The following is a 27,155-nucleotide window of genomic DNA, read 5'->3' as shown; positions in this document are numbered from 1 at the left end:
ATTCACTTAATGTCTCTTGAATTTAGCAGAAGTGATAATCACAAGGGTAAAATAAAATGAATGTCCTATTTAGGGAATAACATAATTGCATATTCTTAAGAAGGGCAGGAAGAAAAACAAACTAGTGTGAGATGAAAGTGATGAGAGATGGAAGTGATGATGGTCATCCTAAACCCACTACTCAAGACGAAGAAAACTTGCCCCAAAATTCACATATTTTTGCAGTTACATTATGGGAACTATTCTTTTTGTTTTGGGGAATAAAGAAATATGTGGTCTTTCAGTCAGAGTACCTATTTTATTATTTTCACATTATTACTATCAACTTCACCATTCTGCCAAATATCCAGATATTATATGCCTGATATTATCCGTGGGGTGGGGGAAGGATCTAAGAAGATTACATTACAGAAAATTGATTGCTGATCTTCATTTAAAAGGGAAATCTGTTTCTAATCTCCTTGTTTGAGATAAGAATTCATAATGACCATCTGCATGAAAATTTTACCCATAATAATCTACTAAAAAAAAATCTGGCTCAATTTCTCAGCTTATTTTTTTCTTCTCTGAATAAAGTTTCCTAGTCTGGCATCTAAGGGAAGAGCATCTGCTGCAAAGATGTGTTTGGAGGTTGTTAGTTATGACTCTTTACCTTTTTAAACAAGCTTTTCCATCATGCTCTGTATTACAGTTACAGAGAAATCTCCAGCTGTTGTGAACAAGCTCTGTAGTAAAGACATCATCTGGTTCAGACTGACTTCATTAAAGATTAGATTAAAATCACACTTCACTCCTTACTATAAATGTCTGAGTTCATTTTTTTTCCCCCTAAAAATAATAATTTGACATGGTGATTTTCTTTCATTAGTCACAATTGTTGGAGATTCCTTGTATTAAAAATGGTCATGTCTCATATTTCAGCCTATTAAAAAGAAATTTCTTTACAACAGACAGACAGAGAGCTAATAATATTTAGGAAGTTCAGTCTGAACTAAATTTTTTCATCATCTTTGACAACCTATTTAAATATCCTATGTTTGTAAATTCAAGCCCAGATTTTCAGTTTGTCTCACCAAATGTATTTATTGGGATTTACAAATGCTTCATACTTAAGCTGCATTCTATCCCACGGGAACTTTTTTCAGTGGACATTCAAATAATTATCCTTTATTTACATAAATACTTATATGAATATTTAACATTCACATTGCATTAAATAACATACTTATGTTAACGTAATATGTTGACACTAATCTAAATTAAAATGTAAAATGTTAATTGCAAGTACTTGAATATTCTCACTGCAACCATGTATTAGGTTAAGGATACTATTGGGTATCAGAGAACAGTGTTCCTGAAGCTCCTTGACCTGCTTCACTGCAAGAAAGCAGTTAAAATCCGAATGAGGATGTGAAAATATCTTTCACAGCTGTGACAGCACAGCATATGTTACTACTTTGTGTGACTATGAGCAGAGACAATTTAAACTCTACATTTGGCCCATTAGTCTTATGGTGTCTTTTCTTTGACAATAAAGATGCCGTTGGCGAAACCTCTCCAGAAAGGACAGAGTGGGTATTTCTGCAGAGAATGCCTGGTATATTGGGATGCTGCTGGCATACAGATATTTGTAGCAGATGTTTCCAATTAACTGTAATAATGCCGGGGGAAAAAGAAAAGAAAAGAAAAGAAGAAAAAAAAAACTTTCTCCGGGATCTCCTAGATGAATATCAATACAGCACAGTTCTGCTCCCACTGAAAGGTCTTAATGTACTGGTGCTCAGGATAGGGGGTGAAAAATTGAAAAGTAAAGAATTTGTCACAAAAGTTGAGGTTCTTGTGGGGAGGAAAATTGGGGAGCGAAGTTTTCTTGGTTTCGTTGTATTTCCTGGCTTGTCTCTGGTCAGTCCTGACTGCCTGCCAAGCCTGGCTCCCCAGGCACCGCTGGGGACAGTGGCAGTGCCACCGCATGTCCACAGAGCCCCAGGGCTACAGCAGCCCCAGGGAGATTGTCTTACTTCCAGCAGACTGGTGTGGATGGTTGTGTGAAACCACCGAGTGCATTTGGTGCAAAAGTTAAAGGGTGTTTTCCCTTTGGTGCTGGTGCTTCAGAAGGACACTCAGGCTGTCAATGCTCTTTTCAGAAGTTAAAGCCATGAATTAGATTATTTGAACTAATCGTGCCACTGTTTTAACATTTCTGACAGAGGTTCCTTGAGTGATTGCCAAACTTTCAATCTGTGAAGCTCCTGAGCACTTACCTGACAGAAGCTGCATCTCACTGAAGAAGGGAAATTGGTGCAGGGTTATCTTGAGCTTTCTGAAGTTTTGTTACAGTGGAGAGATGCTAAATCTTGTTTCAGTGCACTTTTTCCTAAACTGTCTGTATGTTTGCTGGACAGAAAGCTCGAGCCTGATGGATCCCACATGGGATCCATCCTATGGGAACCACCCTAGCCACAAAGCACATTGATCTCACTGTGTGTTATTTTAGCACAGGCATCCATTTAATCTGCTTATCAGGATTTGCGTCTGTCTTTCTGGAGGCTTGAAGACCCATATTTCGTTGTGCCAAACCCTCCTGTGGCACTCCAGAGAGTCTAAGCCTGCAGGCAATGCTTCTGTGCTGATGATGGAGAAGTGATGGTGTGGTCCAGTGGCTGGGTAACACCTAGCTGTGGGGAGCAAAGCCTCTCAGCTGGCATTGCTGCCCCAGTGCCATGGCTGTTCTCTGTACAAGCCGCCAGTAATGCAGCTTCCCATTCAATTCTGTTTATTGCTATGGCTATTTTATGTGAGGATGGTATTTGTGGGGTTGCAATGGAAACCTGCTGTGCGGGGTCCTTCCTGATGCTTATTTCAGCTTCCAGAAACCCTGTTTGCAGGTCCATGTACCGGTCCTGTAGAGAATGCCCAGCTGACTGTGTATAAAGTTAAGCCACCTCACTTTCCAATACTTCACCTCACATTATCTACTTTCAGTAGAGAATTATGAGTTTGGGAGACAAAAAGTTTAACACTACCAAATAGTTTATTACAAGACTTTTTTAAGGCAATGGTTCTCTAAGCAAACTTCCTTAGTTTTTGGCATTCAGGAGTGTGTCTCCTTCACTGCAGTTGGGAAAACAAAGACGAGGTCTCTGCAGTGACAGTCACCTTTCATGTTTTCTGTGTGGTTCTGTTTGGTTTCATTTTCGTGCGTTCATCCCAGACACAAGGAGTGAGAACGTAAAGTTGTGTGGTGGGGTAGGGCATCTGTTTTTGTCTTCTTGTTAACGCAAGAGTTGAGATCAGCAAGATGGTGCTGAGTCAAAAGAGTCCTGTGTGTAGCTCGCAAAAGGTTAGGGCCAAAATAAGAAGACAAACAAGGGAGCTTGACTGAATGGAAATGATAAATCTGAAAACAGAAGTGTAAAGGATAAATGGTTCCTATGAAAACATGTCTGTATTCAAAAAGACTATGCTGAGAACAGGGTATAATTTGGGGTTTTAGCTGCACACATGTACATGGATAACACTTTTGATATGGGAAGGATGGAGCTGCTGGCGTGGGGAAGAACAGAGTTAGTGGGTCACTGCTAACAGCAGATCTTACCCACTCTGGTCTGTCGGTCTGCCTGTTAAGAGTGGTTTTGTGGTTTTGAGCTTTCAGTTAAAGGGTTATTTGTCTGGAAATGTAGCTTTAGCTGCAAATTGTTTTATGCCCTCCCCTGTGTTAAGTATTGTTATTAAAAAAAAAAAAAAAAAAATAGGACTATGGGTGTCCTTCTTTCTATGGGTGTCCTTCTTTCCTTCTTTTTAAAAAAGGAGCTATTGGCAATTATATCACTGAGAAACAACATACAGGCCAAAGCATTTGACACCTTCTATGCTTGCTGACGTTAAATTCGTGAAAAGAATGGCCTCCTGTTTAAACAAGCCAATATCTAAATGACTGCCTAACATATTCACCTTTTTTTTTTTTTTTTTTTTGCTTGTAGTTCAAATCCAGCAGATTTTATTGGTCATGAGTTCATGAAACACAAGTAAAATGAGTTTGTTTTATCAGGATTTGGAATTAATTAAAAAGAAAAAAAAAAAAAGAAAGAAAAAGAAAAAATAGAAGCTTCATAAAAAGAGGCAGACAGATTTCTGAGTTTGCCCAAGACCTGTAATTATTGAAAGTGTCTTCCAGCACACGTATCTCCTTGCTAATAGGATCTCTTAGAGAAGATTTTTGTCTGTATTTCACATTTTTCATGTCTGTGTTTTAGCTTTGAGGGGCCTCTGCTTTTGAGATAACCCAGCCTTAGTTGAACTTTACTTCTTGTTGTCCTATAAAATTAGGAAAGCTTTTTTTTTAAAAAAAAAAAAAAAGAGAGAGAGAGAGAGATGATTTTCTGAACTTTATTAGCCATTTTTCATGGAACAAAAGCCTGCTCTATCAATAGGATTGTAGGCTGTGGTGCCTCTCACTTAAGGGAGCAGGAATTGGTGGGCCAAGGGAAGCTTTCCAAGCTGGTGTGAGCAAAGATTCAGGCTTTGACTCACCATGACTTCTGGTCATGGTACAGAGAGGCTGTTGACAGCCACCTTAAACATGTGGTTTTAAAAGCGATGGAAAAAGGAGAATTACTATTTTATCTTTCCCTTCCTCAGCCAGTAAAATAAAGGCAGGGAGGGTACAATTGTCATTTGTTGTGTGGTGCACAAAACATTTAGAGGAGGTGAGGCTTTCCTAAACGTACTGCATGAATAACTTTTTCTCCTCAGCCCCACTGATTGCAAATGAAATATTCATCCTGCTTGCCTTGTGTAGGGCACCCTCCCTCTCCATCATCATGGGGCAGCTGCTTATTTCTCAGGGGCAGCAGGTAGAGCCCCTGGGCCAAAATGCACAGCTGGCTGCAGCTGATCCATCACCTTCCTTGGGGACAGAGGAGTGCGTGTGAAAAACGAGTAAAAAAAACATAATGAAATTTATTAACAAATGTGAGGAGGGAACAAGCTCAGGAAGATGAATCTGAGTTGCATGAAAGGTATATACAAAGCCACTTTCAGTGTTGCAATAGCTAAGAGCTCCAAAACTGGGCCACTGAGTCCATCTCTGGAGGAAGGCTCTGCTTGCTCCACACCTGCGGAGTGGGAGCTGTGAGCAAGGCAGGCTCTGAGTATGAGCGTGTGTGCACGTGAGGACTTCTTTGCTTCTTCATCTCCCCTTAGGCTTAACAGAAAGTGTTTGTCTCCCATCCCTATCTGTCCTATCTGCCTTGATGTGGGAGAAAAGGCATACCGAAGCCCATGTGATTCCCATGAGTTCAATGCAAATACTGAACATGAAATTCAGGATTTGGTTAAGTGTGGGTTTTTTACAGGTAGGCTAACACGATCCTCTGTGATGTGCCATTACGTATTCTGGCAAAGATTCCTCATTTAAGCAACTCCCATCTCTGATCTCTGTTTCAGGGTTTTATGCTTGTGTCTCTCCCAGCCCAATTAGTCTCCCCGTCCATGGGCAATATTGTTAAGTCTCTTGTCCAGTGTATTTTGTACTGCACAGAGTCTGGAGGAGATGAACAGGCTCCTGCTAACCCCTTGGCTGTGTTAGCAACTTATGTAAAACTGACAGAAGTCACATCCAGAGATGACAAAATCTTGCAATCCACCTGGCCTTGAAGGAATTCTTAAGCATCTGGTTCTGTTCCCACTGAAGGAGTGATTTAAGGGTAGATTTTCTGAAAAGGGGGATGTACAAATGTCCTGGGTTTTCTTCACTGTCTGAGCACTGCTCAGAGCAGTGATGCTGCCCTCTATGTGTCCGTCAGTCTGCTCTGCCTGCCAGCTCCCATGCACAGGAGCTGAAGGCAGTAGGCAGGGGCATGCAAACAGCAGGAAGATGCCAAAGCCATCCACAGGGACCAAGGCAATGTCTGCTGGAAGCAGGTGGAGCAGGAGTGGAATATTCTGCTTTGGCAGCTTTCTGATGTGTGGATGAAAGAACTTTTGACCTGAAACTTCACTAAATATTTCACGTACGTTTCTAGCTTCTCCACTCAATTTGCCAAAAAGGAAGCTCTCAGATCGCTCTCCTGTTGGTCAGAGGCACCTCTGGCTGACTGGTCCTCGCTCAGACAAGTGCTGATTTCAGAGGCTCCATGGAGCTTAAAGTATATTCGAAAATCGGGGCAGGGTACAGTTCACCAGCAGGCAGGCATAAGCCTGCATTTATCAGACATTTGTCAGATTTGCTTTTTTAAGTTTTCTTTTCAGTTCCTATGAATCTCTAAATTATTTCAACCCAGCATCTTGAACCAAGTTTGGGTGAGGCTTCCACGTATGCACCAATCCGTCTGTGGTGAGTACATCAAAGGGAGAACAACGTGCTTAAGGACAATACAACAATAAATAGCCAAACAGGTCTGCACTCTTACAGGTAGTGTGCAGTCCAAATAAAAAGCATAAAATCCCAAGACAGCAGTAAAGAGACAGAGGCTGGAAACCCCAGTTCTTACTCATCCGTTGTTCATCTGCTTCGGGGGCTATGTGAATATGAGATGCTTCATTAGCCTGGTGTTGGTTTTTTTTTCCCTTTTTTCTTCCTTCCTTTCTTTCCTTTCTTTCCTTTCTTTCCTTTCTTTCCTTTCTTTCCTTTCTTTCCTTTCTTTCCTTTCTTTCCTTTCTTTCCTTTCTTTCCTTTCTTTCCTTTCTTTCCTTTCATGCCCATAACATAGGTCAAACGCTGGGCAGTATTCCTACATTTCAGGCTAGTGCCACATGGAGCAGGTGTGCAGGCAGCATCTCTCTCTGCTTCCTCCTGTGGGTGCTTTGGAGAACATTACAGACAGCCTTCCTTGCATAAAGAGGTGCTTGGCATAATTAGTCAGCCTTTTATGTGTCTTTGGTGTGGATTAAGGTTGCTCATCTTGTTTTTCCTGCTTTGTAAACTGATTTTCACTTCTGAAGGATAATCAAAGAGACTAAGCACTAGTAGCTGGTGGTCTGCATCCTATCCTGTTTCTCCTGAAATGGATCTTCCAATATTAAACACCATCTCAATCCACTTTGATTAAATCAAAGTTTCTAAGGGTGGTTTGTTTTTGTTTCCCCGCTCTTTCTCTCTCTTTAGTAGATCCTTTCTTTTATGAATAAACAAACTGAACAGAGACTTTTAGCACTGATTCAGTACTTAAAAGAGCTTCCAAAAGTTTCTGCAGAGAAGTAGGTCTGGTGAAGGACTTGAATAGTTTGTGCAAATACTTGAAATACTTCCTTGTTACAGAGCTCTTAATTTTTACATTTTAACAAATAGTTTTCATATAACGCAATCTGCTGAATGCAAACAGTTTTATCAGTTATGCTTTTGCTGAGTGTGATGCCACCATTCCTGGAAGCAAAGCTGGGATAGTTCAAACAGGTTGGGCAGGATCAGAAATACAAGTCAGCCCAGGGAGGTAGGATGCAGCACAGTCCAGGCTGGTGGCGAGGCAATGGCACAGGTATCCTTCTTCTTAGCTGCTCTATCACAGCTTGTCAATAAATGACAGGAGGATGTCATTCTTTATCTCCCTATAGCATTTATAATCCCAAATCCTTGACTGATATATAGATTTATATTTTCTGGTGGCTATTTTGCCAATTACCTTGGTATCGCTTCCATTTCCAAAACCTCTGTCAGCTAATATCCCATAGCCTGGCCAATTATTCTGAGCACACTTTAATTAGATTTGACATTTAAAAATAAATATATGATTCCCTTGTGCATTTGTAGTTTAGCAATTTGATTTAGATAATCAAATCTTGTCCATATATCCAAATAATTTTGGAGAGTTTCTCCTGGTTAGTTATGACAATACCAGATAATGCATTTGCACTATTTTTAACCAAATATAAAAACATTTGAATGTCATGAGTCTGAAAGAGCTTTGACCTGAAATTTAATTAAGGACTGGAAAATAGGGAAAGTGGGAGGATGTAGCAGAGAATTAACAGAAGAAAAAGAAAATTCTGGTCATTGCTGTTGTTAAATGCAATGGTCTAGAGAGGTCTTGTTGCAGAATTGTTGGGCCTAATAGAGAGTATACATTTGAAGACTATGAGGAGAAGAAAATGAAATTTCAGTGATGTGATTTTTTTCCTTCATTTTTAATAAAAATGAGCAAGCTGTGAGGAAGAACAGAAGGCAAGCTGAAGCTGAAGGAAGCCCATTTGTAGCTACCCCTGTCCTAATGAATACCATTAGAAAACCATCTAGAAGTCTACCTTTAACCATAACTTTTTAGTCATCTACCTTTAAACTAGGTAGGAAGGGGGATGGGGCTGAGGCTAGGATTGTTGGGGCTGTGCCAGGGGGAACAATGGCAAGGCCGGAGGATAAGGCAATGGCCCAGCTGAAGTGCATCTACACCAATGCACGCAGCATGGGTAACAAACAGGAGGAGCTGGAAGCCATCGTGCGGCAGGCAGGCTACGACTTGGTTGCCATCACGGAGACGTGGTGGGACCAGTCTCATGACTGGAGTGCTGCAATGCCTGGCTATAAGCTCTATAGAAGGGACAGGCAGCATAGAAGGGGTGGTGGTGTGGCTCTCTATATTAGAGAGTCTTTCGAGGTTGTAGAACTCGAGGTTGGGAATGACAAGGTCGAGTCCCTTTGGGTTAGGATCGGCAGGGACAACAAGGCTAGTGTCCTGGTCGGGGTCTGCTATAGACCGCCGAACCAGGATGAGGAGACGGATGAGGAATTCTACAGGCAGCTGACAGAGGTTGCAAAATCATCAGCTCTTGTACTCGTGGGGGACTTCAACTTCCCTGACATATCCTGGAAGCACAACACAGCCCTGAGAAAGCAGTCCAGGAGGTTTCTGGAGAGCGTGGAAGATAGCTTCCTGACGCAGCTGGTTAGTGAGCCTACCAGGGGAGGTGCCCCGCTAGACCTTCTCTTCACAAACAGAGAAGGACTGGTGGAGGACGTGATCGTCGGGAGCTGTCTCGGGCAGAGTGACCACGCAATGGTGGAGTTCACTATTCTTGGCGAGGCCAGGAAGGGGACCAGTAAAACCGCTGTATTGGACTTTCGGAGGGCTGACTTTGAGCTGCTCAGGACACTGGTTGGTGGAGTCCCTTGGGAGGCGGTTCTGAAGGGCAGAGGGGTCCAGGAAGGCTGGGCGCTCTTCAAGAGGGAAGTCTTAATGGCGCAGGAACGGTCTGTTCCCACGTGCCCAAAGACGAGCTGGCGGGGAAGAAGACCGGCCTGGCTCAACAGAGAATTGTGGCTTGATCTTAGGAGGAAAAAGAGGGTTTATAAGCTTTGGAAAAGTGGGCAGGCCACTAAGGAGGACTTTAAAGAAGTAGCGAGGCTGTGCAGGGACAAAATTAGGAAGGCCAAAGCTCATCTGGAGCTCAATCTGGCTACTGCCGTTAAAGATAACAAAAAACGTTTCTATAAATACATCAACACAAAAAGGAGGACTAAGGAGAATCTCCATCCTTTACTGGATGCGGGGGGAAACTTAGTTACAAGAGATGAGGAAAAGGCGGAGGTGCTCAATGCCTTCTTTGCCTCAGTCTTTAGCGGCAATACCGGATGTTCTCTGGATACCCAGTACCCTGAGCTGGTGGAAGGGGATGGGGAGCAGGATGTGGCCCTCATTATCCATGAAGAACTGGTTGGTGACCTACTACGGCACTTAGATGTGCACAAGTCGATGGGGCCGGATGGGATCCACCCAAGGGTACTGAGGGAACTGGCAGAGGAGCTGGCCAAGCCACTGTCCATCATTTATCAACAGTCCTGGCTATCGGGGGAGGTCCCAATCGACTGGCGGCTAGCAAACGTGACGCCCATCTACAAGAAGGGCCGGAGGGCAGACCCGGGAAACTACAGGCCTGTCAGTTTGACCTCAGTGCCAGGAAAGCTCATGGAGCAGATCCTCCTGAGAGTCATCATGCAGCACTTGAAGGGGAAGCAGGCGATCAGGCCCAGTCAGCATGGCTTTATGAAAGGCAGGTCATGCCTGACGAACCTGATCTCCTTCTATGACAGAGTGACGCGCTGGGTGGATGAGGGAAAGGCTGTGGATGTGGTCTACCTTGACTTCAGCAAGGCTTTTGACACCGTCTCCCACAGCATTCTCCTCAAGAAACTGGCTGCTCTTGGCTTGGACTGGCGCACACTTCGTTGGGTTAGAAACTGGCTGGATAGCCGGGCCCAAAGAGTCGTGGTGAATGGAGCCAAGTCCAGTTGGAGGCCAGTCACTAGTGGCGTCCCCCAGGGCTCGGTGCTGGGGCCGGTCCTCTTTAATATCTTCATCGATGATCTGGACGAGGGCATCGAGTGCACCCTCAGTAAGTTCGCAGATGACACCAAGCTAGGTGCGTGTGTCGATCTGCTTGAGGGTAGGAAAGCTCTGCAGGAGGATCTGGATAGGCTGCACCGATGGGCTGAGGTCAACTGCATGAAGTTTAACAAGGCCAAGTGCCGGGTCCTGCACCTGGGGCGCAATAACCCCAAGCAGAGCTACAGGCTGGGAGAGGAATGGTTGGAAAGCTGCCAGGCAGAGAAGGACCTGGGAGTGATGGTGGACAGTCGGCTGAATATGAGCCAGCAGTGTGCTCAGGTGGCCAAGAAGGCCAACGGCATCCTGGCTTGTATTAGGAACAGCGTGACCAGCAGGGCTAGGGAGGTGATCGTCCCCCTGTACTCAGCTCTGGTGAGGCCGCACCTCGAGTACTGTGTTCAGTTTTGGGCCCCTCGCTACAAGAAGGACATCGAGGTGCTTGAGCGGGTCCAGAGAAGGGCGACAAAGCTGGTGAGGGGCCTGGAGAACAAGTCCTACGAGGAGCGGCTGAGGGAGCTGGGCTTGTTCAGCCTGGAGAAGAGGAGGCTCAGGGGCGACCTTATCGCTCTCTATGGGTACCTCAAGGGAGGCTGTAGCGAGGTGGGGGTTGGCCTGTTCTCCCACGTGCCTGGTGACAGGACGAGGGGGAATGGGTTTAAGTTGAGCCAGGGGAGTTTTAGGCTAGATGTTAGGAAGAACTTCTTCACTGAAAGGGTTGTGAGGCACTGGAACAGGCTGCCTAGGGAAGTGGTGGAGTCACCATCCTTGGAAGTCTTCAAAAGACGTTTAGATGTAGAGCTTAGGGATATGGTTTAGTGGAGGGCTGTTAGCGTTAGGTTGGAGGTTGGACTCGATGACCTTGAGGTCTCTTCCAACCTAGAAAATTCTGTGATTCTGTGATTCTGTGAAGTATTTAGCCTTGACCGATGCTGACTGAATAACCTGGCATTGTCTGGACTAAGCAATCCTAACTCTATCAAGTAGTTGGGTGAAAGGACAGCTGGAAATTCCAGTTGCCACAAATGGAAGCCAAAGAGACATGATCAAAAGCTCGATAAAAACAGCCTCACTAGAACCAGGTGAGGTGAAAGTTTTAGTTCCATTATTAATGCTAACCTGACAGATTACAACAGAGAAGAAAGAAATTTGAAAAGAAACAACAACAACAACAAAAAGTGTTCTTTAAAAAACAATAAAGCTTCCCCAAATATACAGTATTTTGTAATTGCTATAATCAACTTCCGTTAAAAAGATTTGAGAAAATTTTTTGCATTCTTGTAGTACAAAATATTGAACTTGGATTGTATTGGTACACTTTGATCTTCACAGGGCCTTGACTTGACTTCTGGAAGAAGGGGCTTGAGATATATGGTAAGTAGGTCAAGTTAAAATCCAAATGACCATAAATCTTTTATGTAATTTGTATAGGTGATGTCTTCACCTGAGGTAGTCAGGAGCCTTCGGTGGAGCCTTTGACTGTAGACCCAAATGATCTGTGTCATAGTAAGGTAATTCAGTGAGATAGGTAGCTCAGTGTGAAATGCAGTCGTCTTCAACAGAAAGAGCACACAGTCCAGAGTGTGTGTGCCTTCAGAGGATGTAGGGGATACACAAGTACCTCTGAGAACTGACAAGCCAAAGGTGATGTGCTCACAGATGCTTGATTACAGTGTAATTTTGTGTTTAATACCTGGATTTCCAGCTCAAGCTGCAAAATATCTCATGCAGTACAGCACTGGGCTTAGGCAGTGGAAGGACATGATGAGATGCATCTACCAGTGCCATGCCATGCTCCAGATACAGCTGTCAGTGAGAGTAACTCTCTTAAAAAGTTAATGCAGGAAGGAGCAACAGTCGAAAGTTTGACTGGAAAATCTGTCATTTAGGAAAATCTAGAATATGCAGTGTTATCAAAATGGATTTCTTCAACAGCTAACTTTAATTTAACTAAGATCTCTATCTAGACTTAAGGCTTCATTAGCACCTGATGCAGGCTGAACACATCTTTCTTTGACTAGTTGGAGATTTGAAGTAACACCAATTAGAGAAGTAATTTACAATTGTAAATTGTACAATTTCCATCTCTATGGATAGACATGTTCATAATTTGCTTAAAGATGTTTGCTTTGTATTTGTAAAGATTGAATTTGATAGGGTATTAAAATATCAGTGACTGAGTCTTGGCATATTTTCTTGGAGAAGTAAATTACCACTCTCATGTTTTCTGAAAAATGAATATTGTATCCCTCTGTCTCTTAGTTGCAGATTTGCAGAGAGAGAGAGTCACAAAAGCCTGTGATCAAACCAGATTTTTGGAGTAGCAGTGTCCAGAGAAATATAATCATTCCATACCTCCAAGACACATACTGCACCTTATCTTCATGCAAAAGCATGCATATTTTTACAGAAAAGATATTCTCTGAAGCTTTCTTTCTGTAGTTCTTTAATCCATTCCTCCACTGAGTGACAGAACTCTTTTGTCACCTAAACTGCTCTGAGCAATACCTTTGTGTTATGCTCTTTGAGAGCTAAGGATGTGTGAGATAGAGGTGAGGAGGATTCTGATCTCAGATGGATGGTATAGATCCAAAGATACTGGAAATTAAGGGAATTACCTTCGATTTACACCAATGGAAATGAGGTAGCCTGCACATGAAAACAACAGTGAGAATAGTCTGAAAGTGTTCATCTTTCATGAGATTCTAAAAAATAATCCCCTGATCTTTGCATGCCATAGAGGTGGAAAAAGAAGACAATAAAGCTTTTAAACAATAAAAACCAAATGGATCACAAAGACCTAGAAAAAGAAGGATCTACAAGGAAAAAAAAATCAATAAGCTGTCATAAGCAGAGATTTATCATTTACATATACGTAGCTTATGTTTCCTTCCAAATGTAAATACTGCGCATTTCTGTTTTCATACCTAGATTTATCCACATGAGCCCTTAAGCAAAGTCTAGAGCTGCCGACAGCTGAATTGGTAGAGGTGACATTAGATGGCACAGGCAGTCTGTAGCACTCTTCTGCTCCATACTCAAGACTTTCCAAGAGCAGTAACTGTCATCATGTTCTCGGCTGCTTCCAAGCCAAACCATACCATGTAGTAGACACTTGGCATTAGACAGACTGGTGACACTATGTGGTGGTTCCCAAATGTTGCACAGCGAAGGAGGAAAATGCTGTGGGGAGAGCAATGCTGAGGAGCACAGATTCACGTGGACTAGAAAGTTGGGAGAAACAGAAAATGGAGGGGCAATAAAGCTGGCCTACAGGACATTGTTCTTGATTATACCTGACCTGTTTTAGTTGGGGTAATTCTACTTGCTGCTAGCAACAAGCATTTCCTAAAGTATTTTAGCATTAGACATTACATCCTCTAATATTTATTGAATTGCATTTGTCAGCTGGCCTCCATGCAGTTCTCTGTTTTAGGGTGTACTTTTGACTCTAAACAACTGCCTCAGCACTTTGTTTTAAAGGATAGAAATATATGGATTTTTGAGATTACTTAAGGAGTTCTACAGGGCAGAAAGAGATCAAGTTTGAGATCCATCAGCTGGGATACTGACCTGGAAGCTAAATGCATGTGTTACTCTGAAATACGTTTTAGATATTTATGATGTTCAGTCAAAGAATATCTCATTTTGTTTATTGCCACAGAGTCATCTGATTCTGCTGGAACAAAGCAATCTTGATCTTGCTTGAGTCCATTTGGCAAGATGCTAAGGCAAATATCTTGATCTTATTAGTATATCAAAAGAAAATAAACTTTTTAAAGAAGTTATTAAAGAGCAAAATTCAAAGAGGTGGTTGCTCATTTACAACTTTCTGTTCTTAGCTTAATTTTGAGTACAAGATGCACAGTCTTACTGGGCTGCTAGTATCCACTGGCACCACCACTCGGTTTTCCTGAAAAAGGATGTTGGAGTTTTGGCCACAGCAAAATGCTTTCAAACAATTGGGTTGTTTTTAGAAAATAGTTCCAAATTTCTATCTAGAAATGTCTCATGTTGGAAACTCACAGGCAGTGATTTGGAAGTGGCAGGTCTGTGATGGTTACCAAAGGCAGCTCTGGCTGGTTCCCCAAAATTTAACTGCAAGAACGAGCCCTTGGAGCTGCTGTGCCAGTGATGCATGCTAGTGGCTCTCAGGCTGACCTAGTAGGACTGCTAAAAAAGTGAGATGGGGCCCCTGTAGAACTGCCAGCAAGTCACAATTAATACTAATTGCATGGGAAATCATTGTAATGCTGTGGTGGTTCATCAGAGGCCTGGAATGAGTTCAGAGTTGTGCTGCACCCAAGGACTGTGTGTCTCTTGTTGTTTGTCACTAGAATTAAACCCTTCATTGCTTACTGCAGTGTTCAGTTGCAGTATTTTAAGGTCTGAATTATAATTAATGTGAAGAAATGTGGAACGGCTACCATGCGTCATGTAGCTTGGCTTGGGAACATTTGAGTTAAACTGTGAAATTCCAGTTGGTCTCAGCAGGAATCGCCGCTCACTTCCCTGCAGGCAGGGCAAGATAACTTCTCATTTGCTGATAGAAAAGAAAACAAACTTGGAATGTATGCTGTGCACATATGAGAGTGTGCTTTTTAAGAGGGAAAAAAAATATATATAGGCATGTAATTGTGAAAGGCTTGCCTCTTAGAAGTGCTGCCACTTTCCTCTCCATATACTGACAGCTGCAAACAGCTGCCGGGAGGGTGACCTGTTGCCTCATCACACAATTTTTGGGTGAGGAAAGCATATCATTTTCCTGCCTTCTGGAGCAGGAAAATGTCACTGCCATGTGGAGGAGATGACTGCCAGCCTGGCCAGGAGCTGTGGGGTGTGTGTGGCTCCAGAGCCCTGTGGCAGCACAGTATCGCCACTGCGTCCCGCAGCCACGAGTGGAGGTTTGGGTGGGCGGGTGGGGTGGCCTTTGTAGCGCTGGCCCTGCTGTGTCACCAGACTGCTGTTCATCACAGCCAAGGCTTCGAGTCGAGAGTTGCACTTGGGGTGACTCCTCCCCTGCTTCCGATGCTTGCTCACGCAGCCACCCACAGCCCTGAGAAAAAAACATGTGAGGTGAAGCGGGGAGCCACTGCCACGGCCTTCACCTCCCCTCCAGCCACCACCTCCTGGTAACGCAGCGAGGCTTCGGCTGATCAAAAATACACTGCTTCTTTCCCTCACCTCTCCTCATCAGAATAAGCGGGAAGAAGGAAAGTAGAAGTGCATTGCTGCACATTAGGGTGTCTTTGTGATAGAGCCCGCTGCCAGGGCGGACAGAGGCAGCTTTGTGCGCGGGCTGCCGCGGGCTGGCAGCCGCCAAGGTGGAGGTCCGGCCATGCATGCAGAATCGCAAAGTGAAGGAGGTCGGGGCTGGAGCTCCTGGAGCTGCATTATCCGAGCTGCTGACAGCTCCTCCTGGTGTCCTCCGCACAGCAGAAATTGGGGTCTGGACGCGGAGGTAATGCTCTTATCCCTGTGGTGGCACGGCGGTGATTGCCGCTGTCTGGTTATTAATTGAAGGGTGTGTGACAGCGCAGGGAGAAGTTTGGAGTCCGTGGGGCTCTGCAGGACAGCAGCTCCGTGGCTGTCATGCTGCAGCTGGGGGTGTTTGGAGTTCGTCTGATCCCTGTGTGAGGGTTTGGTTTGCATTACAATCAGTGAGAAAAATCTGTGTTCCCATCAGAGAGAGAAAAGACCATTTCGTCTCGTGCTTTCTTTCATACTTTCTAAGCCAGAAGCTACTATACATATGCAACGTTAAACGGGTTTTGCTAATAGAAATACATTAACATACAGCCATTAGGCAAGGTAAATACTTCTTCCTATTAGCAGTTCCTTACCCCTGCAGGTACTCAGGGTGCATAAACTGCTCCGTTCAGTGGGAAAAAAATTAACATTTGTTCCACACACCTCAGCAGAAATAAAAATGCATTTATTTTTTTTCAACCACTTTGGAATAACTAAGAGTAGGCAGACTGTGCTAAACAGATTTTATGCCGGTGTGCAGTTATTTCTCCTGTGTCCTTACTACTTCAATGATATTTTTAGTGTGTGTGGTTGTTTTTTTGTTGTTGTTGTTATTTTTCTATTTTTAAAATGAAGATATATTTTGTCTGAGCAACTCTCAAGGTCTTTCTTGCTGTCCTTATTGCTGTTTGTTCCTTACAGTTGTTAACTGTATTCCTGAGAGTTTGTGCTGCTGATTTGGTAGATAATGACAGTGGTGGTAGAGGTGAGCACCCAGTGGCTGCTGCTCATGCTGTGTGCCCTGGCTGATGTGCCTGCAGGCACGAGCACTGCACATCCCTAGCACAGCTCCAGGTTTGGAGCGCTGACTGTCACAAACAGTCTTTGAAAGATACTGGGATTTTGGGGGGGGGGGATTTTTACAAGGGGGATATCAGAGAGGAGGACAGTGTCATTTGTGCACTGCAGGGCTCTGCTCTTTTTTTTCCAGCATGTCTGTGGCAGCTCCTTTGGTCGCCTGGGATTTGAAAGGGCATAGCTGGTGCCTCCTGTTCGCCTGGTGGCACATACCAGCCCCAGGGGACACACACAGCTCTTGTGCTGCTGCTTGGCCTTAATCTTCAGGGAGCAACTGTTTCAAGGAACAACCGTGTTGCCTTGAATGAGAAACTCTGGAAAACATCCCACCAGTGACAGCAGCAGCTGGTGCCAATCACCCTGGGCACCCATCTGCCAAAACCAGTGGCACTGGCTAGGTGGCCAGCCAAATTATCCAGCTGTGCAACCGATGGATAGCTGTCCAAGTGGGACAGCAGGTGAGGAAGTCTGGAGGAAATAACATTTGTCTGTTGTTACCCCCAGGAGAGGGAGGAGTGGAGCCTGAGGTTAGATGCTGAATGATCTTGGACTTCTTGGGGACCAGCAAGGGTGGGAATCCCAAACTGGAGCTCGTCTGCAGAAGCCAAAAAATGGAACCAGAGTGATTAAGTTGGCTGCAGTTCACATCCATTATTCAGCAGATGCTTTGCTGTAGGCACTCATGTCAGGAAATAAAAATGTCCTTGGATAAATACAGTTTTCAGTTAAATCAGAATTGCTCAGTTATTACTGTGAATACACTGGGTTAGGATGGTGTAGAGTCTGTTGCTTTACTTTACAATTTCTTTCACTGCTATGTTTCAATTGGCAAACAGTTACATGGTCTCATTCTCTATTAGTTGGAAAAAGTGAAACAACTTTGTCTCCCACACATCAAACTATCCTGCTTAAAGTTCATGAGCTGAATGCTGCATGCCTCATTTATACGGTGGCGTTTATAACCCATTTCCTCTGGAGTACACGACACCAAGGCAGGGTCAATTTAAAATAGATAGCTTTCCCTTACATAGTCGACTTTCATCTATTGTATATGTTTCTGTAAACAAAAAGATGCAGCAGTTTGTGATGGGCGTCAGCACAGGCACAGCCTTTGCAGTAACCTCTTAACCAGAGCATCATCTTTTTTTCAGCACAGAAGCTTTTGCTCCCTGCCTGGGACATCCCGTATGCAGACCTGCGTGGGCATTGCTGTAAGGTAAGGAGCACACCCACCGAGGGTCGGGAATTATAAGTCTTTCTTTCTAATTTTGCATTGCTGCTGAGTTTCCACGTGAGGAATTAATTCACTCTGCATCTGTTTTGCTTTCAGAAGGATTTGCATGCGTTTGATAGTGACAAGCATGTGATCAAAATTAACTGTTTATTGTGTAGATAATAATGTGCCTTAAATGATATGAAAGTTTACAGTCATTAATACCTTTTTATTTTTTTTGTCCTGTGAGCTTCAAGCAGCCCATTTGGGGAGAGGGCCACGCGGGCCTTTGGCACAGCTCTTTGTGCTGCAGGTCTCTACAGAGCATCAGTTGCAGTATTTTATTCATTTATATTAAAAGAATAGAGTTTGGTGGGTTTCCTGAGTCCCAGGAATGCTACCACTTTGTGGCCTTCCCCTGCCAGCTGTAGTGTTGCTTTTCCTGCTCAACTCCTCCCTTCTTTTCCTGATTCTCTCCTCAATCCCATAGGGTCATATAGCAGCCATTTGTCTGCTCCTTTTGGGGAGAATTTGGCTTCCTTTAGTGCTACCAAACAAGAGGGTGGTGGGACTTCACTGTCTCACTCAGCAGCAGCCCCTGTCCTCTCTGTGTGCCTCCTACAAGTGATCCTATGGTCGCAGCCCCGTTCTTACCTCCTCTCCCAGCACTGACACACATCATGCTTCAACCCACCTTGCGCACCAAGCGGGCAAGTGAATGATCAATGAATGGAGAATCTGTCTGAAATGCAATGACTGGAAAACGTGTAGCTCTTCTAAATGTGCGTCCTTTAAGACAGGCTTTCATGCAGTGCTAGACAGACAGCATGGCTGGCATGGGTACTGCAAAGGCCAGGCATGTTAGCATAGTATAGCTGTGCTGCTTTTTTCCCTAATCTGCTTGTTTAGAGACACCCAGAATATTTATCTTAATCATCTGTTTCCGCTGCAGAGTAGGTACAGGAGGAAATACCACAGAGAGCCCTGTCACTGGGAAAGCGCATCATTTGAATGTGCAATGTAAATATTTTAACTAACTGAATGTAAACACTGTTTTGCCTTCAGTATGGGAAAAGCCTGTCGCAGTCAAAAATGAGCTGACATAAAAGTGACCCTGTATAGAGGAGATACAAAATTGCATTCACACATTATGGTAATCAAAATAAAGTGCTTAATGAATTGCATAGTGTGAAATGAATTACAAACACAAATGTGCCTGACACAAGATGATCGGAAGTTGCTGCTGCATTAGCTTGAGAAGGAAGGACTTTGATGATTGATGGGGATCTGAGGTCATGGGAGGGCTGGTGTGTGCTACAGGGAGGCTGAGGACTCTGGAGGAGAGCTTAAACCATAAGTATGCTCTGCATGTCTCCATGCCTCTGGCTATGACTTATTTTCACCATGCCAATGGAGTCAATGCAGAAGTTTCCAAGGATCAGAACCAACAAAGGCAAATAGGTACAGTAAGAAGCACCTCATTTCATTCACACATTTGTTGTGGAGTTTTTTTGGTTGCTGGATTCAAAGGAAAGCAGAGTTGTTAGAAAGCTTAGAGAGGTTGCTCATTAGCTCTACCTACACTGACTTCTTAAGTGCTCGAGGACAGGGCTTTAAGGATGGCACTTGTGTCCAAGTCACAAAAGTAGACGTGAGCAATTGCGAGATGCCAATATTGCAAGTGATATTGAAGATCATGACACTGAGAAATTTAGGGACATGCTGGAAAATGAACTGTAAACACTTGGTGCTATTGCTTGAATGTGAAGACCTGGAGTATATAAAGAAACAGCCTTGTGGCTTTTTACCTTTCTCATGGACAAGATGGTCAATTGGTATGTGATAAGAAACCAGACATGGGTTTAACTTGCAGTGCTGAGTTAGGTCCTGAAAAATAGTGGTATAGCAGAGATCATGGAATCCTCCAGATACCACTCAACTTTATCATCTAGTAAATGCAAAGAAGTAGAGACCCTACATGGTCATCAACCATTCCTCAAATTCCTATATGGGAGAAACGTCTGGAGGTGATTTCTTCGGCTGTGCCTTTCTAGCCTGTGGATTGTTAATGTCAAAAGAGGGTGAAATGGCGCAGAGGATTTGACTGGACTCCATCACTTATGAGAAATTAGTTAGATATTATTTCTGTAGGCACAGGTCTATGTAAACATCCAAGCAAGTAATTCCTTGTTGTTTTTTTTTTTTTTTTTTTTTTTTCATATATGAGAGATTTATTTTTTTAAGATAATTTTTTCTTATACTACAAAAAAAGGTTAATATGTATACATCTATCTTGGATGTGCTGCTACTTTGCTCAAACAGCTGGAAACAAACATTTGCACATAGATCTCAGCTTAAAATGTCATTCCCTAGTTTAAAAACCTATATTGTGTTTTGTCATTCTCCTTGTTAGGAAAGGAGCTATCGAAATACAAGGAAAAGACAAAAGGGAAGAGTAGTCCCCAGTGATAAATGCTTACAGTGGGAGCACAGATAAATCACAACCAGTGTAGCCTAAGTGGCATCGTCTGCCATTGCTGCTGTATCCAAAGGAGCAGATCTATTAAAAGTAAAAACTATCCAGAGAGAACAGAAGAAGCCAAATAGTCTAAGTCATCAGTAAAGACAGGAATTATTCTGAGTATAGAGTAGGTTTTGTTTTTGTGTAGATACAAATTGTTTTGTGTAGATGAGACTAACTTAGACATTATTCTTAAATAAAACTTCCGTTGCCTGCAAATCAATCATTTTATGCAATAACGTCATGTAACTATTCTCTCAGATGTAGATAAACCAAATCTTCTTTACCACTCAGACAGATATATCAATTTTCATGAGAAAGCATTGATACATTCAGAAAAAAAGAACTCCTATTTTCCCTTTAGGAATGGGAACCTCGTAAGTTTGTTATTTTATTTTTTTTTAAGAAAGAAAAAAACCTGCTTGTTTTAGCATGGGAGAAAAGGTAGGAACAGATTAGTTTGTAGTACTGAATTCATAGCATTGCTCTTCTGAAAGAAAATATTGCTATTTGAAAAAGAACTTTAGATGGTTGATGAGAGGGAGAGAATTTGAGAGGAGGGAGTTGAAATGTAGCTGAAAAATCTTTGGAATGACACTGTAAACTTCAGGGAGGAAAGGAATTAGATAAAAGAATCTGTGAGAGTGAAAATAATAATGTGAAGGGGAACAGATTGTGCTGGTGAGATCTTTTGGCCTAGGTTTTAAAAAGAATTCAGAATATGATCTGCAATCTACATCTTTGTTTGGGAAGGGGAATAGGGATTTTTCCATTTATGGTAAAATGTAGTAATAATGTCAGCTGTTAAAACATTTTAAAATCTGCTTCAAACTGATTATTTATTGCAGTGTTAAAGGATAGGCTGTTGTGGTCAGAAGAAAGAGAGGAGTTGGAATCAATCCCAAAAAGTGCATGAAAGGATAATTTATATTTCCCCTCCAAGCCAGAAACTCTGTGAGTGAGGAGCAGCGGGACCGCTAGTCCAGTCCAGCTCGCTGTCACTCAGTTATGAGACTGTGTTTTTTAAGAAGCCTTTTTGGATATAGTTGTAAGTTAACAAGTCTCAAGGATCAAATCTCTAGGTGGAACTTGGTAGTCTCCATGAAAACCAGGGATAAATAAGATGTGTATTTTGAGTCTGAAAGTGAGGCTACCTTTCTGAGGCATGTGAGGACCCATCCCAAGCATCCCTGGCATACACCTGAGAACTGGCTCTTGCATTTCTAGGGAGGGTAGCTGGGCTGCACAGGAACTCCCACACCTCAGAAGCCACACCATGGTGCAGAATAGCCTCTGATCTTTGCCCACCTACTCATTTCTAATGGAAAGACTGGAGGGAGCACAGTCTTCAAATTTAAATCTACCTATGACCTGGTCCAGGTGAACAGCAATAACTTTCAGCATTAGGTAAGTCTGTCTGTGAGATGAGTTTATATTTAAGCTGCCATAGACTGTCACTAGCTGTAGACAAGCCACTGTCATCAGACTAAATTAGTTTCTTAGCTCTGCTCTTGTGGCACAGCCAATTTCATTTCAGTGTATGTCAATTAAGTAGAGTATGCTCTAATAATATTTTACATTTACACAGCACCTCTCATCCCAGAGTACTTTATAAATCATGTATATTCAACACCACTGACCTTTCACAGTCCCTTGAGTGCAGGAGATCGACCATTTTACAAAAGCAATACAAACCATAGGATTTTTTTTTCCTCTGGAATACTGGGGTGAACCCATTTATTATAGAATAAATTATATGTTTTCTAAGCTACAGCTCCAGTTTTTAAAGATCCTTATTGAAAACTTCATCAAGATAAGGTGCATGATCCTACATTTTGTGTACAGCATGGACAAAGAGCTATTCCATCTTCCCAACACTGGACCTTTAGCATCAATTCAGTCTTGCATCTAAATGAACATAAAAATGTCAACACCTCTATGTCTTGACTGTCATTTTATCTGTAAATTGTCACCTCTTCTGGCAAGAACATGTCTGATAAAAATCTTATAGTCTGCATTCTTTCTCAGACGTTGAGGATCCTCCCAACTGAGTGTGAGAGGTACAGCAATGTAGATACAATAGAAAACCCATTAAATCCCCACTGAGGGGTTCAAGTGTAACTCATCTTCCAGGATATCAAGGTCAAAAAAGTGAGCATAGCTACGTGTTGGGCCAGCATATGCAGAGGAGAGATGAGCAAGGCCAAAGGCACAAGAAGAAGGAGGTAAATGGCAATGCACCAATCTTCCTGGCATTCAATGTCCCTTCCCATAAACATTCAGAGGGCGATCCAAAGCCTGCTGAGATCCATTTGTGTCTATCTCTGCTGCATTGGAGCTGTGGGGGCTGGCAGTGGCCATGGGGGGGGTCCTCAGTCTGCTGGAGCATCTTCCCTGTCATGTGCTGAAGCTCAGCTGATCTGCAGGACTCCCTAGGTGAGGGCAAATTCCCTCTATTTACTTCAGGAAAAAACTCCAGGGAGCTACTTTCCTTAATTGTAAAGAAGTAAAAAGGTAGATATGCAGTCTGTTATGTTACAGTATTCACCAAACCAGCAGTTCTGGAGGTTAATTTGGGCCTTATTTAATCTGTTGTTTTAAGCAGGAGAACAGCAACGTTTCTGTTTTAGTTGTCCAATTCAACAAATGGATTATAAAACTGCATTTAACTGTGAACGCCATGGATGGTAACTCAGTTAATAGCAGATTAAAAGAATCTTTTTTTTTTTTGGTGTATTGTTTTGCCATTTATCTCTCTTCATAGCTTGTCTGTGTTTAATGTAGTTTATTCCATTTAGGAGCATTACTGAGACAAACCCCATTAAAGTAGGCATTATAGTCCTTGTTTTGATTAGCACTCAAGGCCACTAGATAATGATGCTTAAAAAAAATCTCATCTTTCTCTTGTGGTCATTAGCACTGTGATCACCACCAACCTTTCTATGGCAGTGTAAGTCTTTTTCTTTTCCCTTCTTTAAATCCCAGAACCAGCTGTGAATGCCTTTGATGTGGTCTGTGACATTTGAACTGGAACATTTATCTCAGAAATAACAGTTTGTGCTCTTTCATTGCTAATGCTTGCAAGAAATCGGATCTTCCTATGTGAGACATGGCTAAACACTATCAGTACTAGCTAGTATTTTGCAAAGCTATATTATTGGGATTATTTTATTTCATTTTATTTCACGGTGAGGCTTTCCAGATTTTCAGGCATGTACATGTTCTTCTCAAACAACACTCTGACTAAAGAAAAAAGTTTGCACCTCTCCTACCAAGCTAGCGAGCAGGACCATTTCATTCCCAGACTGGTATGGGCAATTAAAATAATTTCTTCACATCATGTTTTAAACAGTGACATGTAATTCTAGGACAAAGCCTCTCAGCACTTCTTTCCAACACTCATCTGTGCTCAGAGGATGAGCAGCTGCTGTTACATGCTAATGCCTTTCGAGGGTGAATGCCCATTTTAGGACATTATCAACACTGTGCAAATGGGTGAATTTTCCAACCTACTGCACAGAGTTGATGTCATGTGCTGTTCCCTTTACAGGTTTTAGTGTTGTTAAGCAAAAAGAAAGGCACGATGAGAAAACAATGAGTTTGAAGTGTCCTGTTAGGCTTGGTGGCTTGAAGGTTGGGAAATCCATAATTACAAGCTCTAGGCATAGGGAGCAGATAGCTCACCTTACAGCTGTGTGAAGTTGCTGGTCTCTAGGAGCAGAAGGCTACCTAAGACAATTTATCAGTCCATTTTACCAGTACTGCTGGATTTTACATGCTGTAGGTGAACACCAGTGTACATGAAAAGAGGCACTTACCTAGTCTTCATGCTTTATTCTTAAAGACCAAAGTATCCGTTTCTTTTCACTACTCTCCAGCTGCAGGTGCAAGAGCTCGACAGTCTCCTGAGGTCCTTTGAGCTACTTGTCAAAGCCTCAGAGCAGGCTGAACACTTGTTTTCATGAGTGTATTTCTATACAGAGATAAAAACTGATGTGTTTCTTTTTTTTTTTTTTTTTTCTCTCTCTCAAAGTCCTGAAGAAGATAAAGATGTGTGCACAAAAAAGCATGCCATATGGAACTTCATTGGAGATAAGCCTTGGCTTATCATTCTACTATATTACCACTGATGGCATGTTTCTGGCTGTTCCTGGCCCTGCAGTGGCCCAAGCCACTGAGCACTTATGGAACAGCCTGGCTTGGGGACCGTGTCTGTGCCAAAGTCACCAGCCCTCCAGAGTTAACCCTGGCCCACAGCAGGTCATCTCACACACCTTTCAGGTGGCCTGAGCTGAGGGGCAGCATGAGAGCAGGGGCAAATGGCCTGGAGTGCCTTCTTTCAGTGATGTGATCCACCAGTTATTTGGGCTTAGAAAGAAAGGGAGACAAACTCTGTAGACAATATTAGTAATTTTCATTGCACTGCTTCTCTGTTCTTCTTGCCAGTATAAACCTTCTGAGTACAGAGGCCCTTTTTGCCCTTTTATCATATTGAGTCACTTTATATATTGAGTCACATATTGAGTCTGTACTCCTTTGGTTTGGGGTTTTCTTGAAGAAATTTGCTCTCTAGGGCATCCAGTTCTGCTCTATTTCTACTGCTTGTTTTGTCTAGCCTTGCTCAGAGTAGGTAACTAAGGCCATAGTTAAAAAGCATTAACATGTTGGTATTTTACCAGCAGTTACACATGAACCAGGCTGAAGAATGAGCTTCAGAGTGGAATAACACTGGATTTAGTACTCAAGCAGACAACAGGTTAATTTGCTTTTCCCTGTTTACCATTTTTACCTGGATTGTTGCCACACTTAAATTCAAAGGCATCACCCAATATCTAAAAAAACCAAAGATAACCAGATCTCTGGAAGAAATTATCATAATAAAATACATTTAAAACTATTTTCATCCTCACTTACAAATTCCTGATAAAAGGAGAATAAATTCCTGCAGTTTAATTTCTTCTTATTTATTTAATTTATATACCATTTTAACTGTGAGTGAGGCTCTACAAAATCACAGGGTCACAATCTTTGTCCTAAAGAGATTGCAGCTGAAATGAGACGCAACCAATGGCTTCAATAGACAAAGCAGGATTATACCAAACAAAAATTAGTCATATTGTGTACGTTGTATGCATTGTAAGCTTGTGATAATGCAATTGTTTGGAAAATACCTTTGTCACCCCTGAACATGGCAATTATTAACAAAGCTCTGGAATAAAGCCACCATTAGCACTTGATCTTTTAAACCAGAAAGCCTAAGACACTAGTGAGTAATTATTTCTTTCTTAAGGGACAATTAATTTGTAGAACTGGATTTGATGGAAACAGTTTTCAGTGGTGTATTTGACTTTCTAGATGATGTAGCCTCCAAGGATCTTCACTCTGTTTTTAGACCCTTCTTCTAGGCTAATGACGTTAACTTCAACTTCAGTGTTTTATTACATGATGAAGGGTAGGTCCTCTTGGAGGCTCCAGCAGGACTTTCGCACTTCCTTCACCCTTCATTGAGGGTATGTGGTGGTTAGAGTCACAGGATAGCTTAGGTTGGAAGGGGCCATTTAGATCCAACATCCCTGCCACGGGCCAGGACACCTCCCACTAGATCAGGATGTCCCAGCCTGGCCTTTGCACGTGGCCTTATTGAACCTTGTTGAGGAAGAGTTCACTGATTTTTAAGTAAAGGAGTGTCTTAGTACACACACGTGGAGGTCTATTTCTAAAATTTAGTTAAAAGTATCCTACTCACACTTTGTTTCTGGGAGTAGGCCATAATAGTGCACTACATTTTTTGAGTGTTCCTCAAGTAGAACGGGTGACCATCATCAGGTAAATAATGTATGTAGTTAGATCAAATCCTCAGGTTTTATTTTGACATTTGAATAACAAGGTGGTTTTTTTAAATGGGACTTTTGGATGATGAACTGAGGTTTGCCCACTATTTTCAGAGCTCTTCTAAAATAGAGCTGATCTCATCCAACCTTCAGAGCAGAGGAGCAGGTGACACATCAGAGGTCAGAGCAATGTGGGCTGGCAAAGGGTATGGGGCTGGAAACCCCCCCAACTGCTCAGTCCCCTCCGCAGGAGAGGCCAGTAAATTGCTCAGATACTGAAGAGGGTTGGTGTACTTACTCACCTACCCCACAGGCTTCTTGTGTGGCTAATTAGTCAATATTTACACAGCTTTGTGAAAATGCTTTAGAAATGCCAATTATGAATTACAATTCTCTTGCAAAGTTGATTGGGAGTCCACATTTGCATGTTGAGTCAGGCCATGGGAGTAAACCTTTCAAATAATGTCTCATTTAAATGCCTTACCTATTCCTTATCTCCTGCACGCTTTTTTTTTCAAAAGGATGATGAGAAGCATTAGTTTACCCTCAGGAAAGATCAGGTCTGACTGTTTTTAATAATGAGTTATGTACTTAGTCACAGTAGGTAAATTTACAAACCAAGCAGGACACACTCAGAGATCGATTCTGTCTGTTCAGCAGATGGCTTTACACCATAGGCATCAGGACGAGCCTGCTGAGACTTTAAAACAAATACTTCTAAGTAACATTGCCCATAAGCCTGTTAATACAGTGGCAATTCCTATTTTAAACTCTGCCGAGCTCCTACTTTATTTATATCCTATCTATTTACTGAGGTATAATAGATTTACTCTGGGAAGAGACTAAATCTCAGCAGATTTACACTGAAGACTGACATTTAAGTTTCAACTTGCTTTCATGAGATAGTAACTAATGCTTAGCACTAACCACAGGGTATCTGGATATTTTTT

At 42.6% G+C, this 27,155-nt stretch overlaps 1 protein-coding gene across 2 annotated transcripts in view; it reads left to right on the top strand.

Annotated features, from left to right (window-relative positions):
• PAG1 (phosphoprotein membrane anchor with glycosphingolipid microdomains 1) overlaps positions 1–27,155 on the top strand; it is a 102,253-nt gene that overhangs the window by 48,475 nt on the left and 26,623 nt on the right. The window contains exon 3 of one of the 2 annotated variants that reach the window (XM_032182613.1): positions 17,797–17,856. The gene's annotated coding sequence lies outside the window, so the exon portion shown is untranslated. Of the gene's footprint in view, positions 1–17,791; positions 17,857–27,155 lie in introns of both variants that reach the window. The other variant, XM_032182612.1, reaches the window with a different exon arrangement.

This window comes from Aythya fuligula, chromosome 2 (genome assembly GCF_009819795.1).
Source record: "Aythya fuligula isolate bAytFul2 chromosome 2, bAytFul2.pri, whole genome shotgun sequence".
Taxonomy (NCBI): Eukaryota; Metazoa; Chordata; class Aves; order Anseriformes; family Anatidae; genus Aythya; species Aythya fuligula.
The sequence above is the reverse complement of the archived record's forward strand: the minus strand, read 5'-3'. Positions and strand labels throughout refer to the sequence as shown.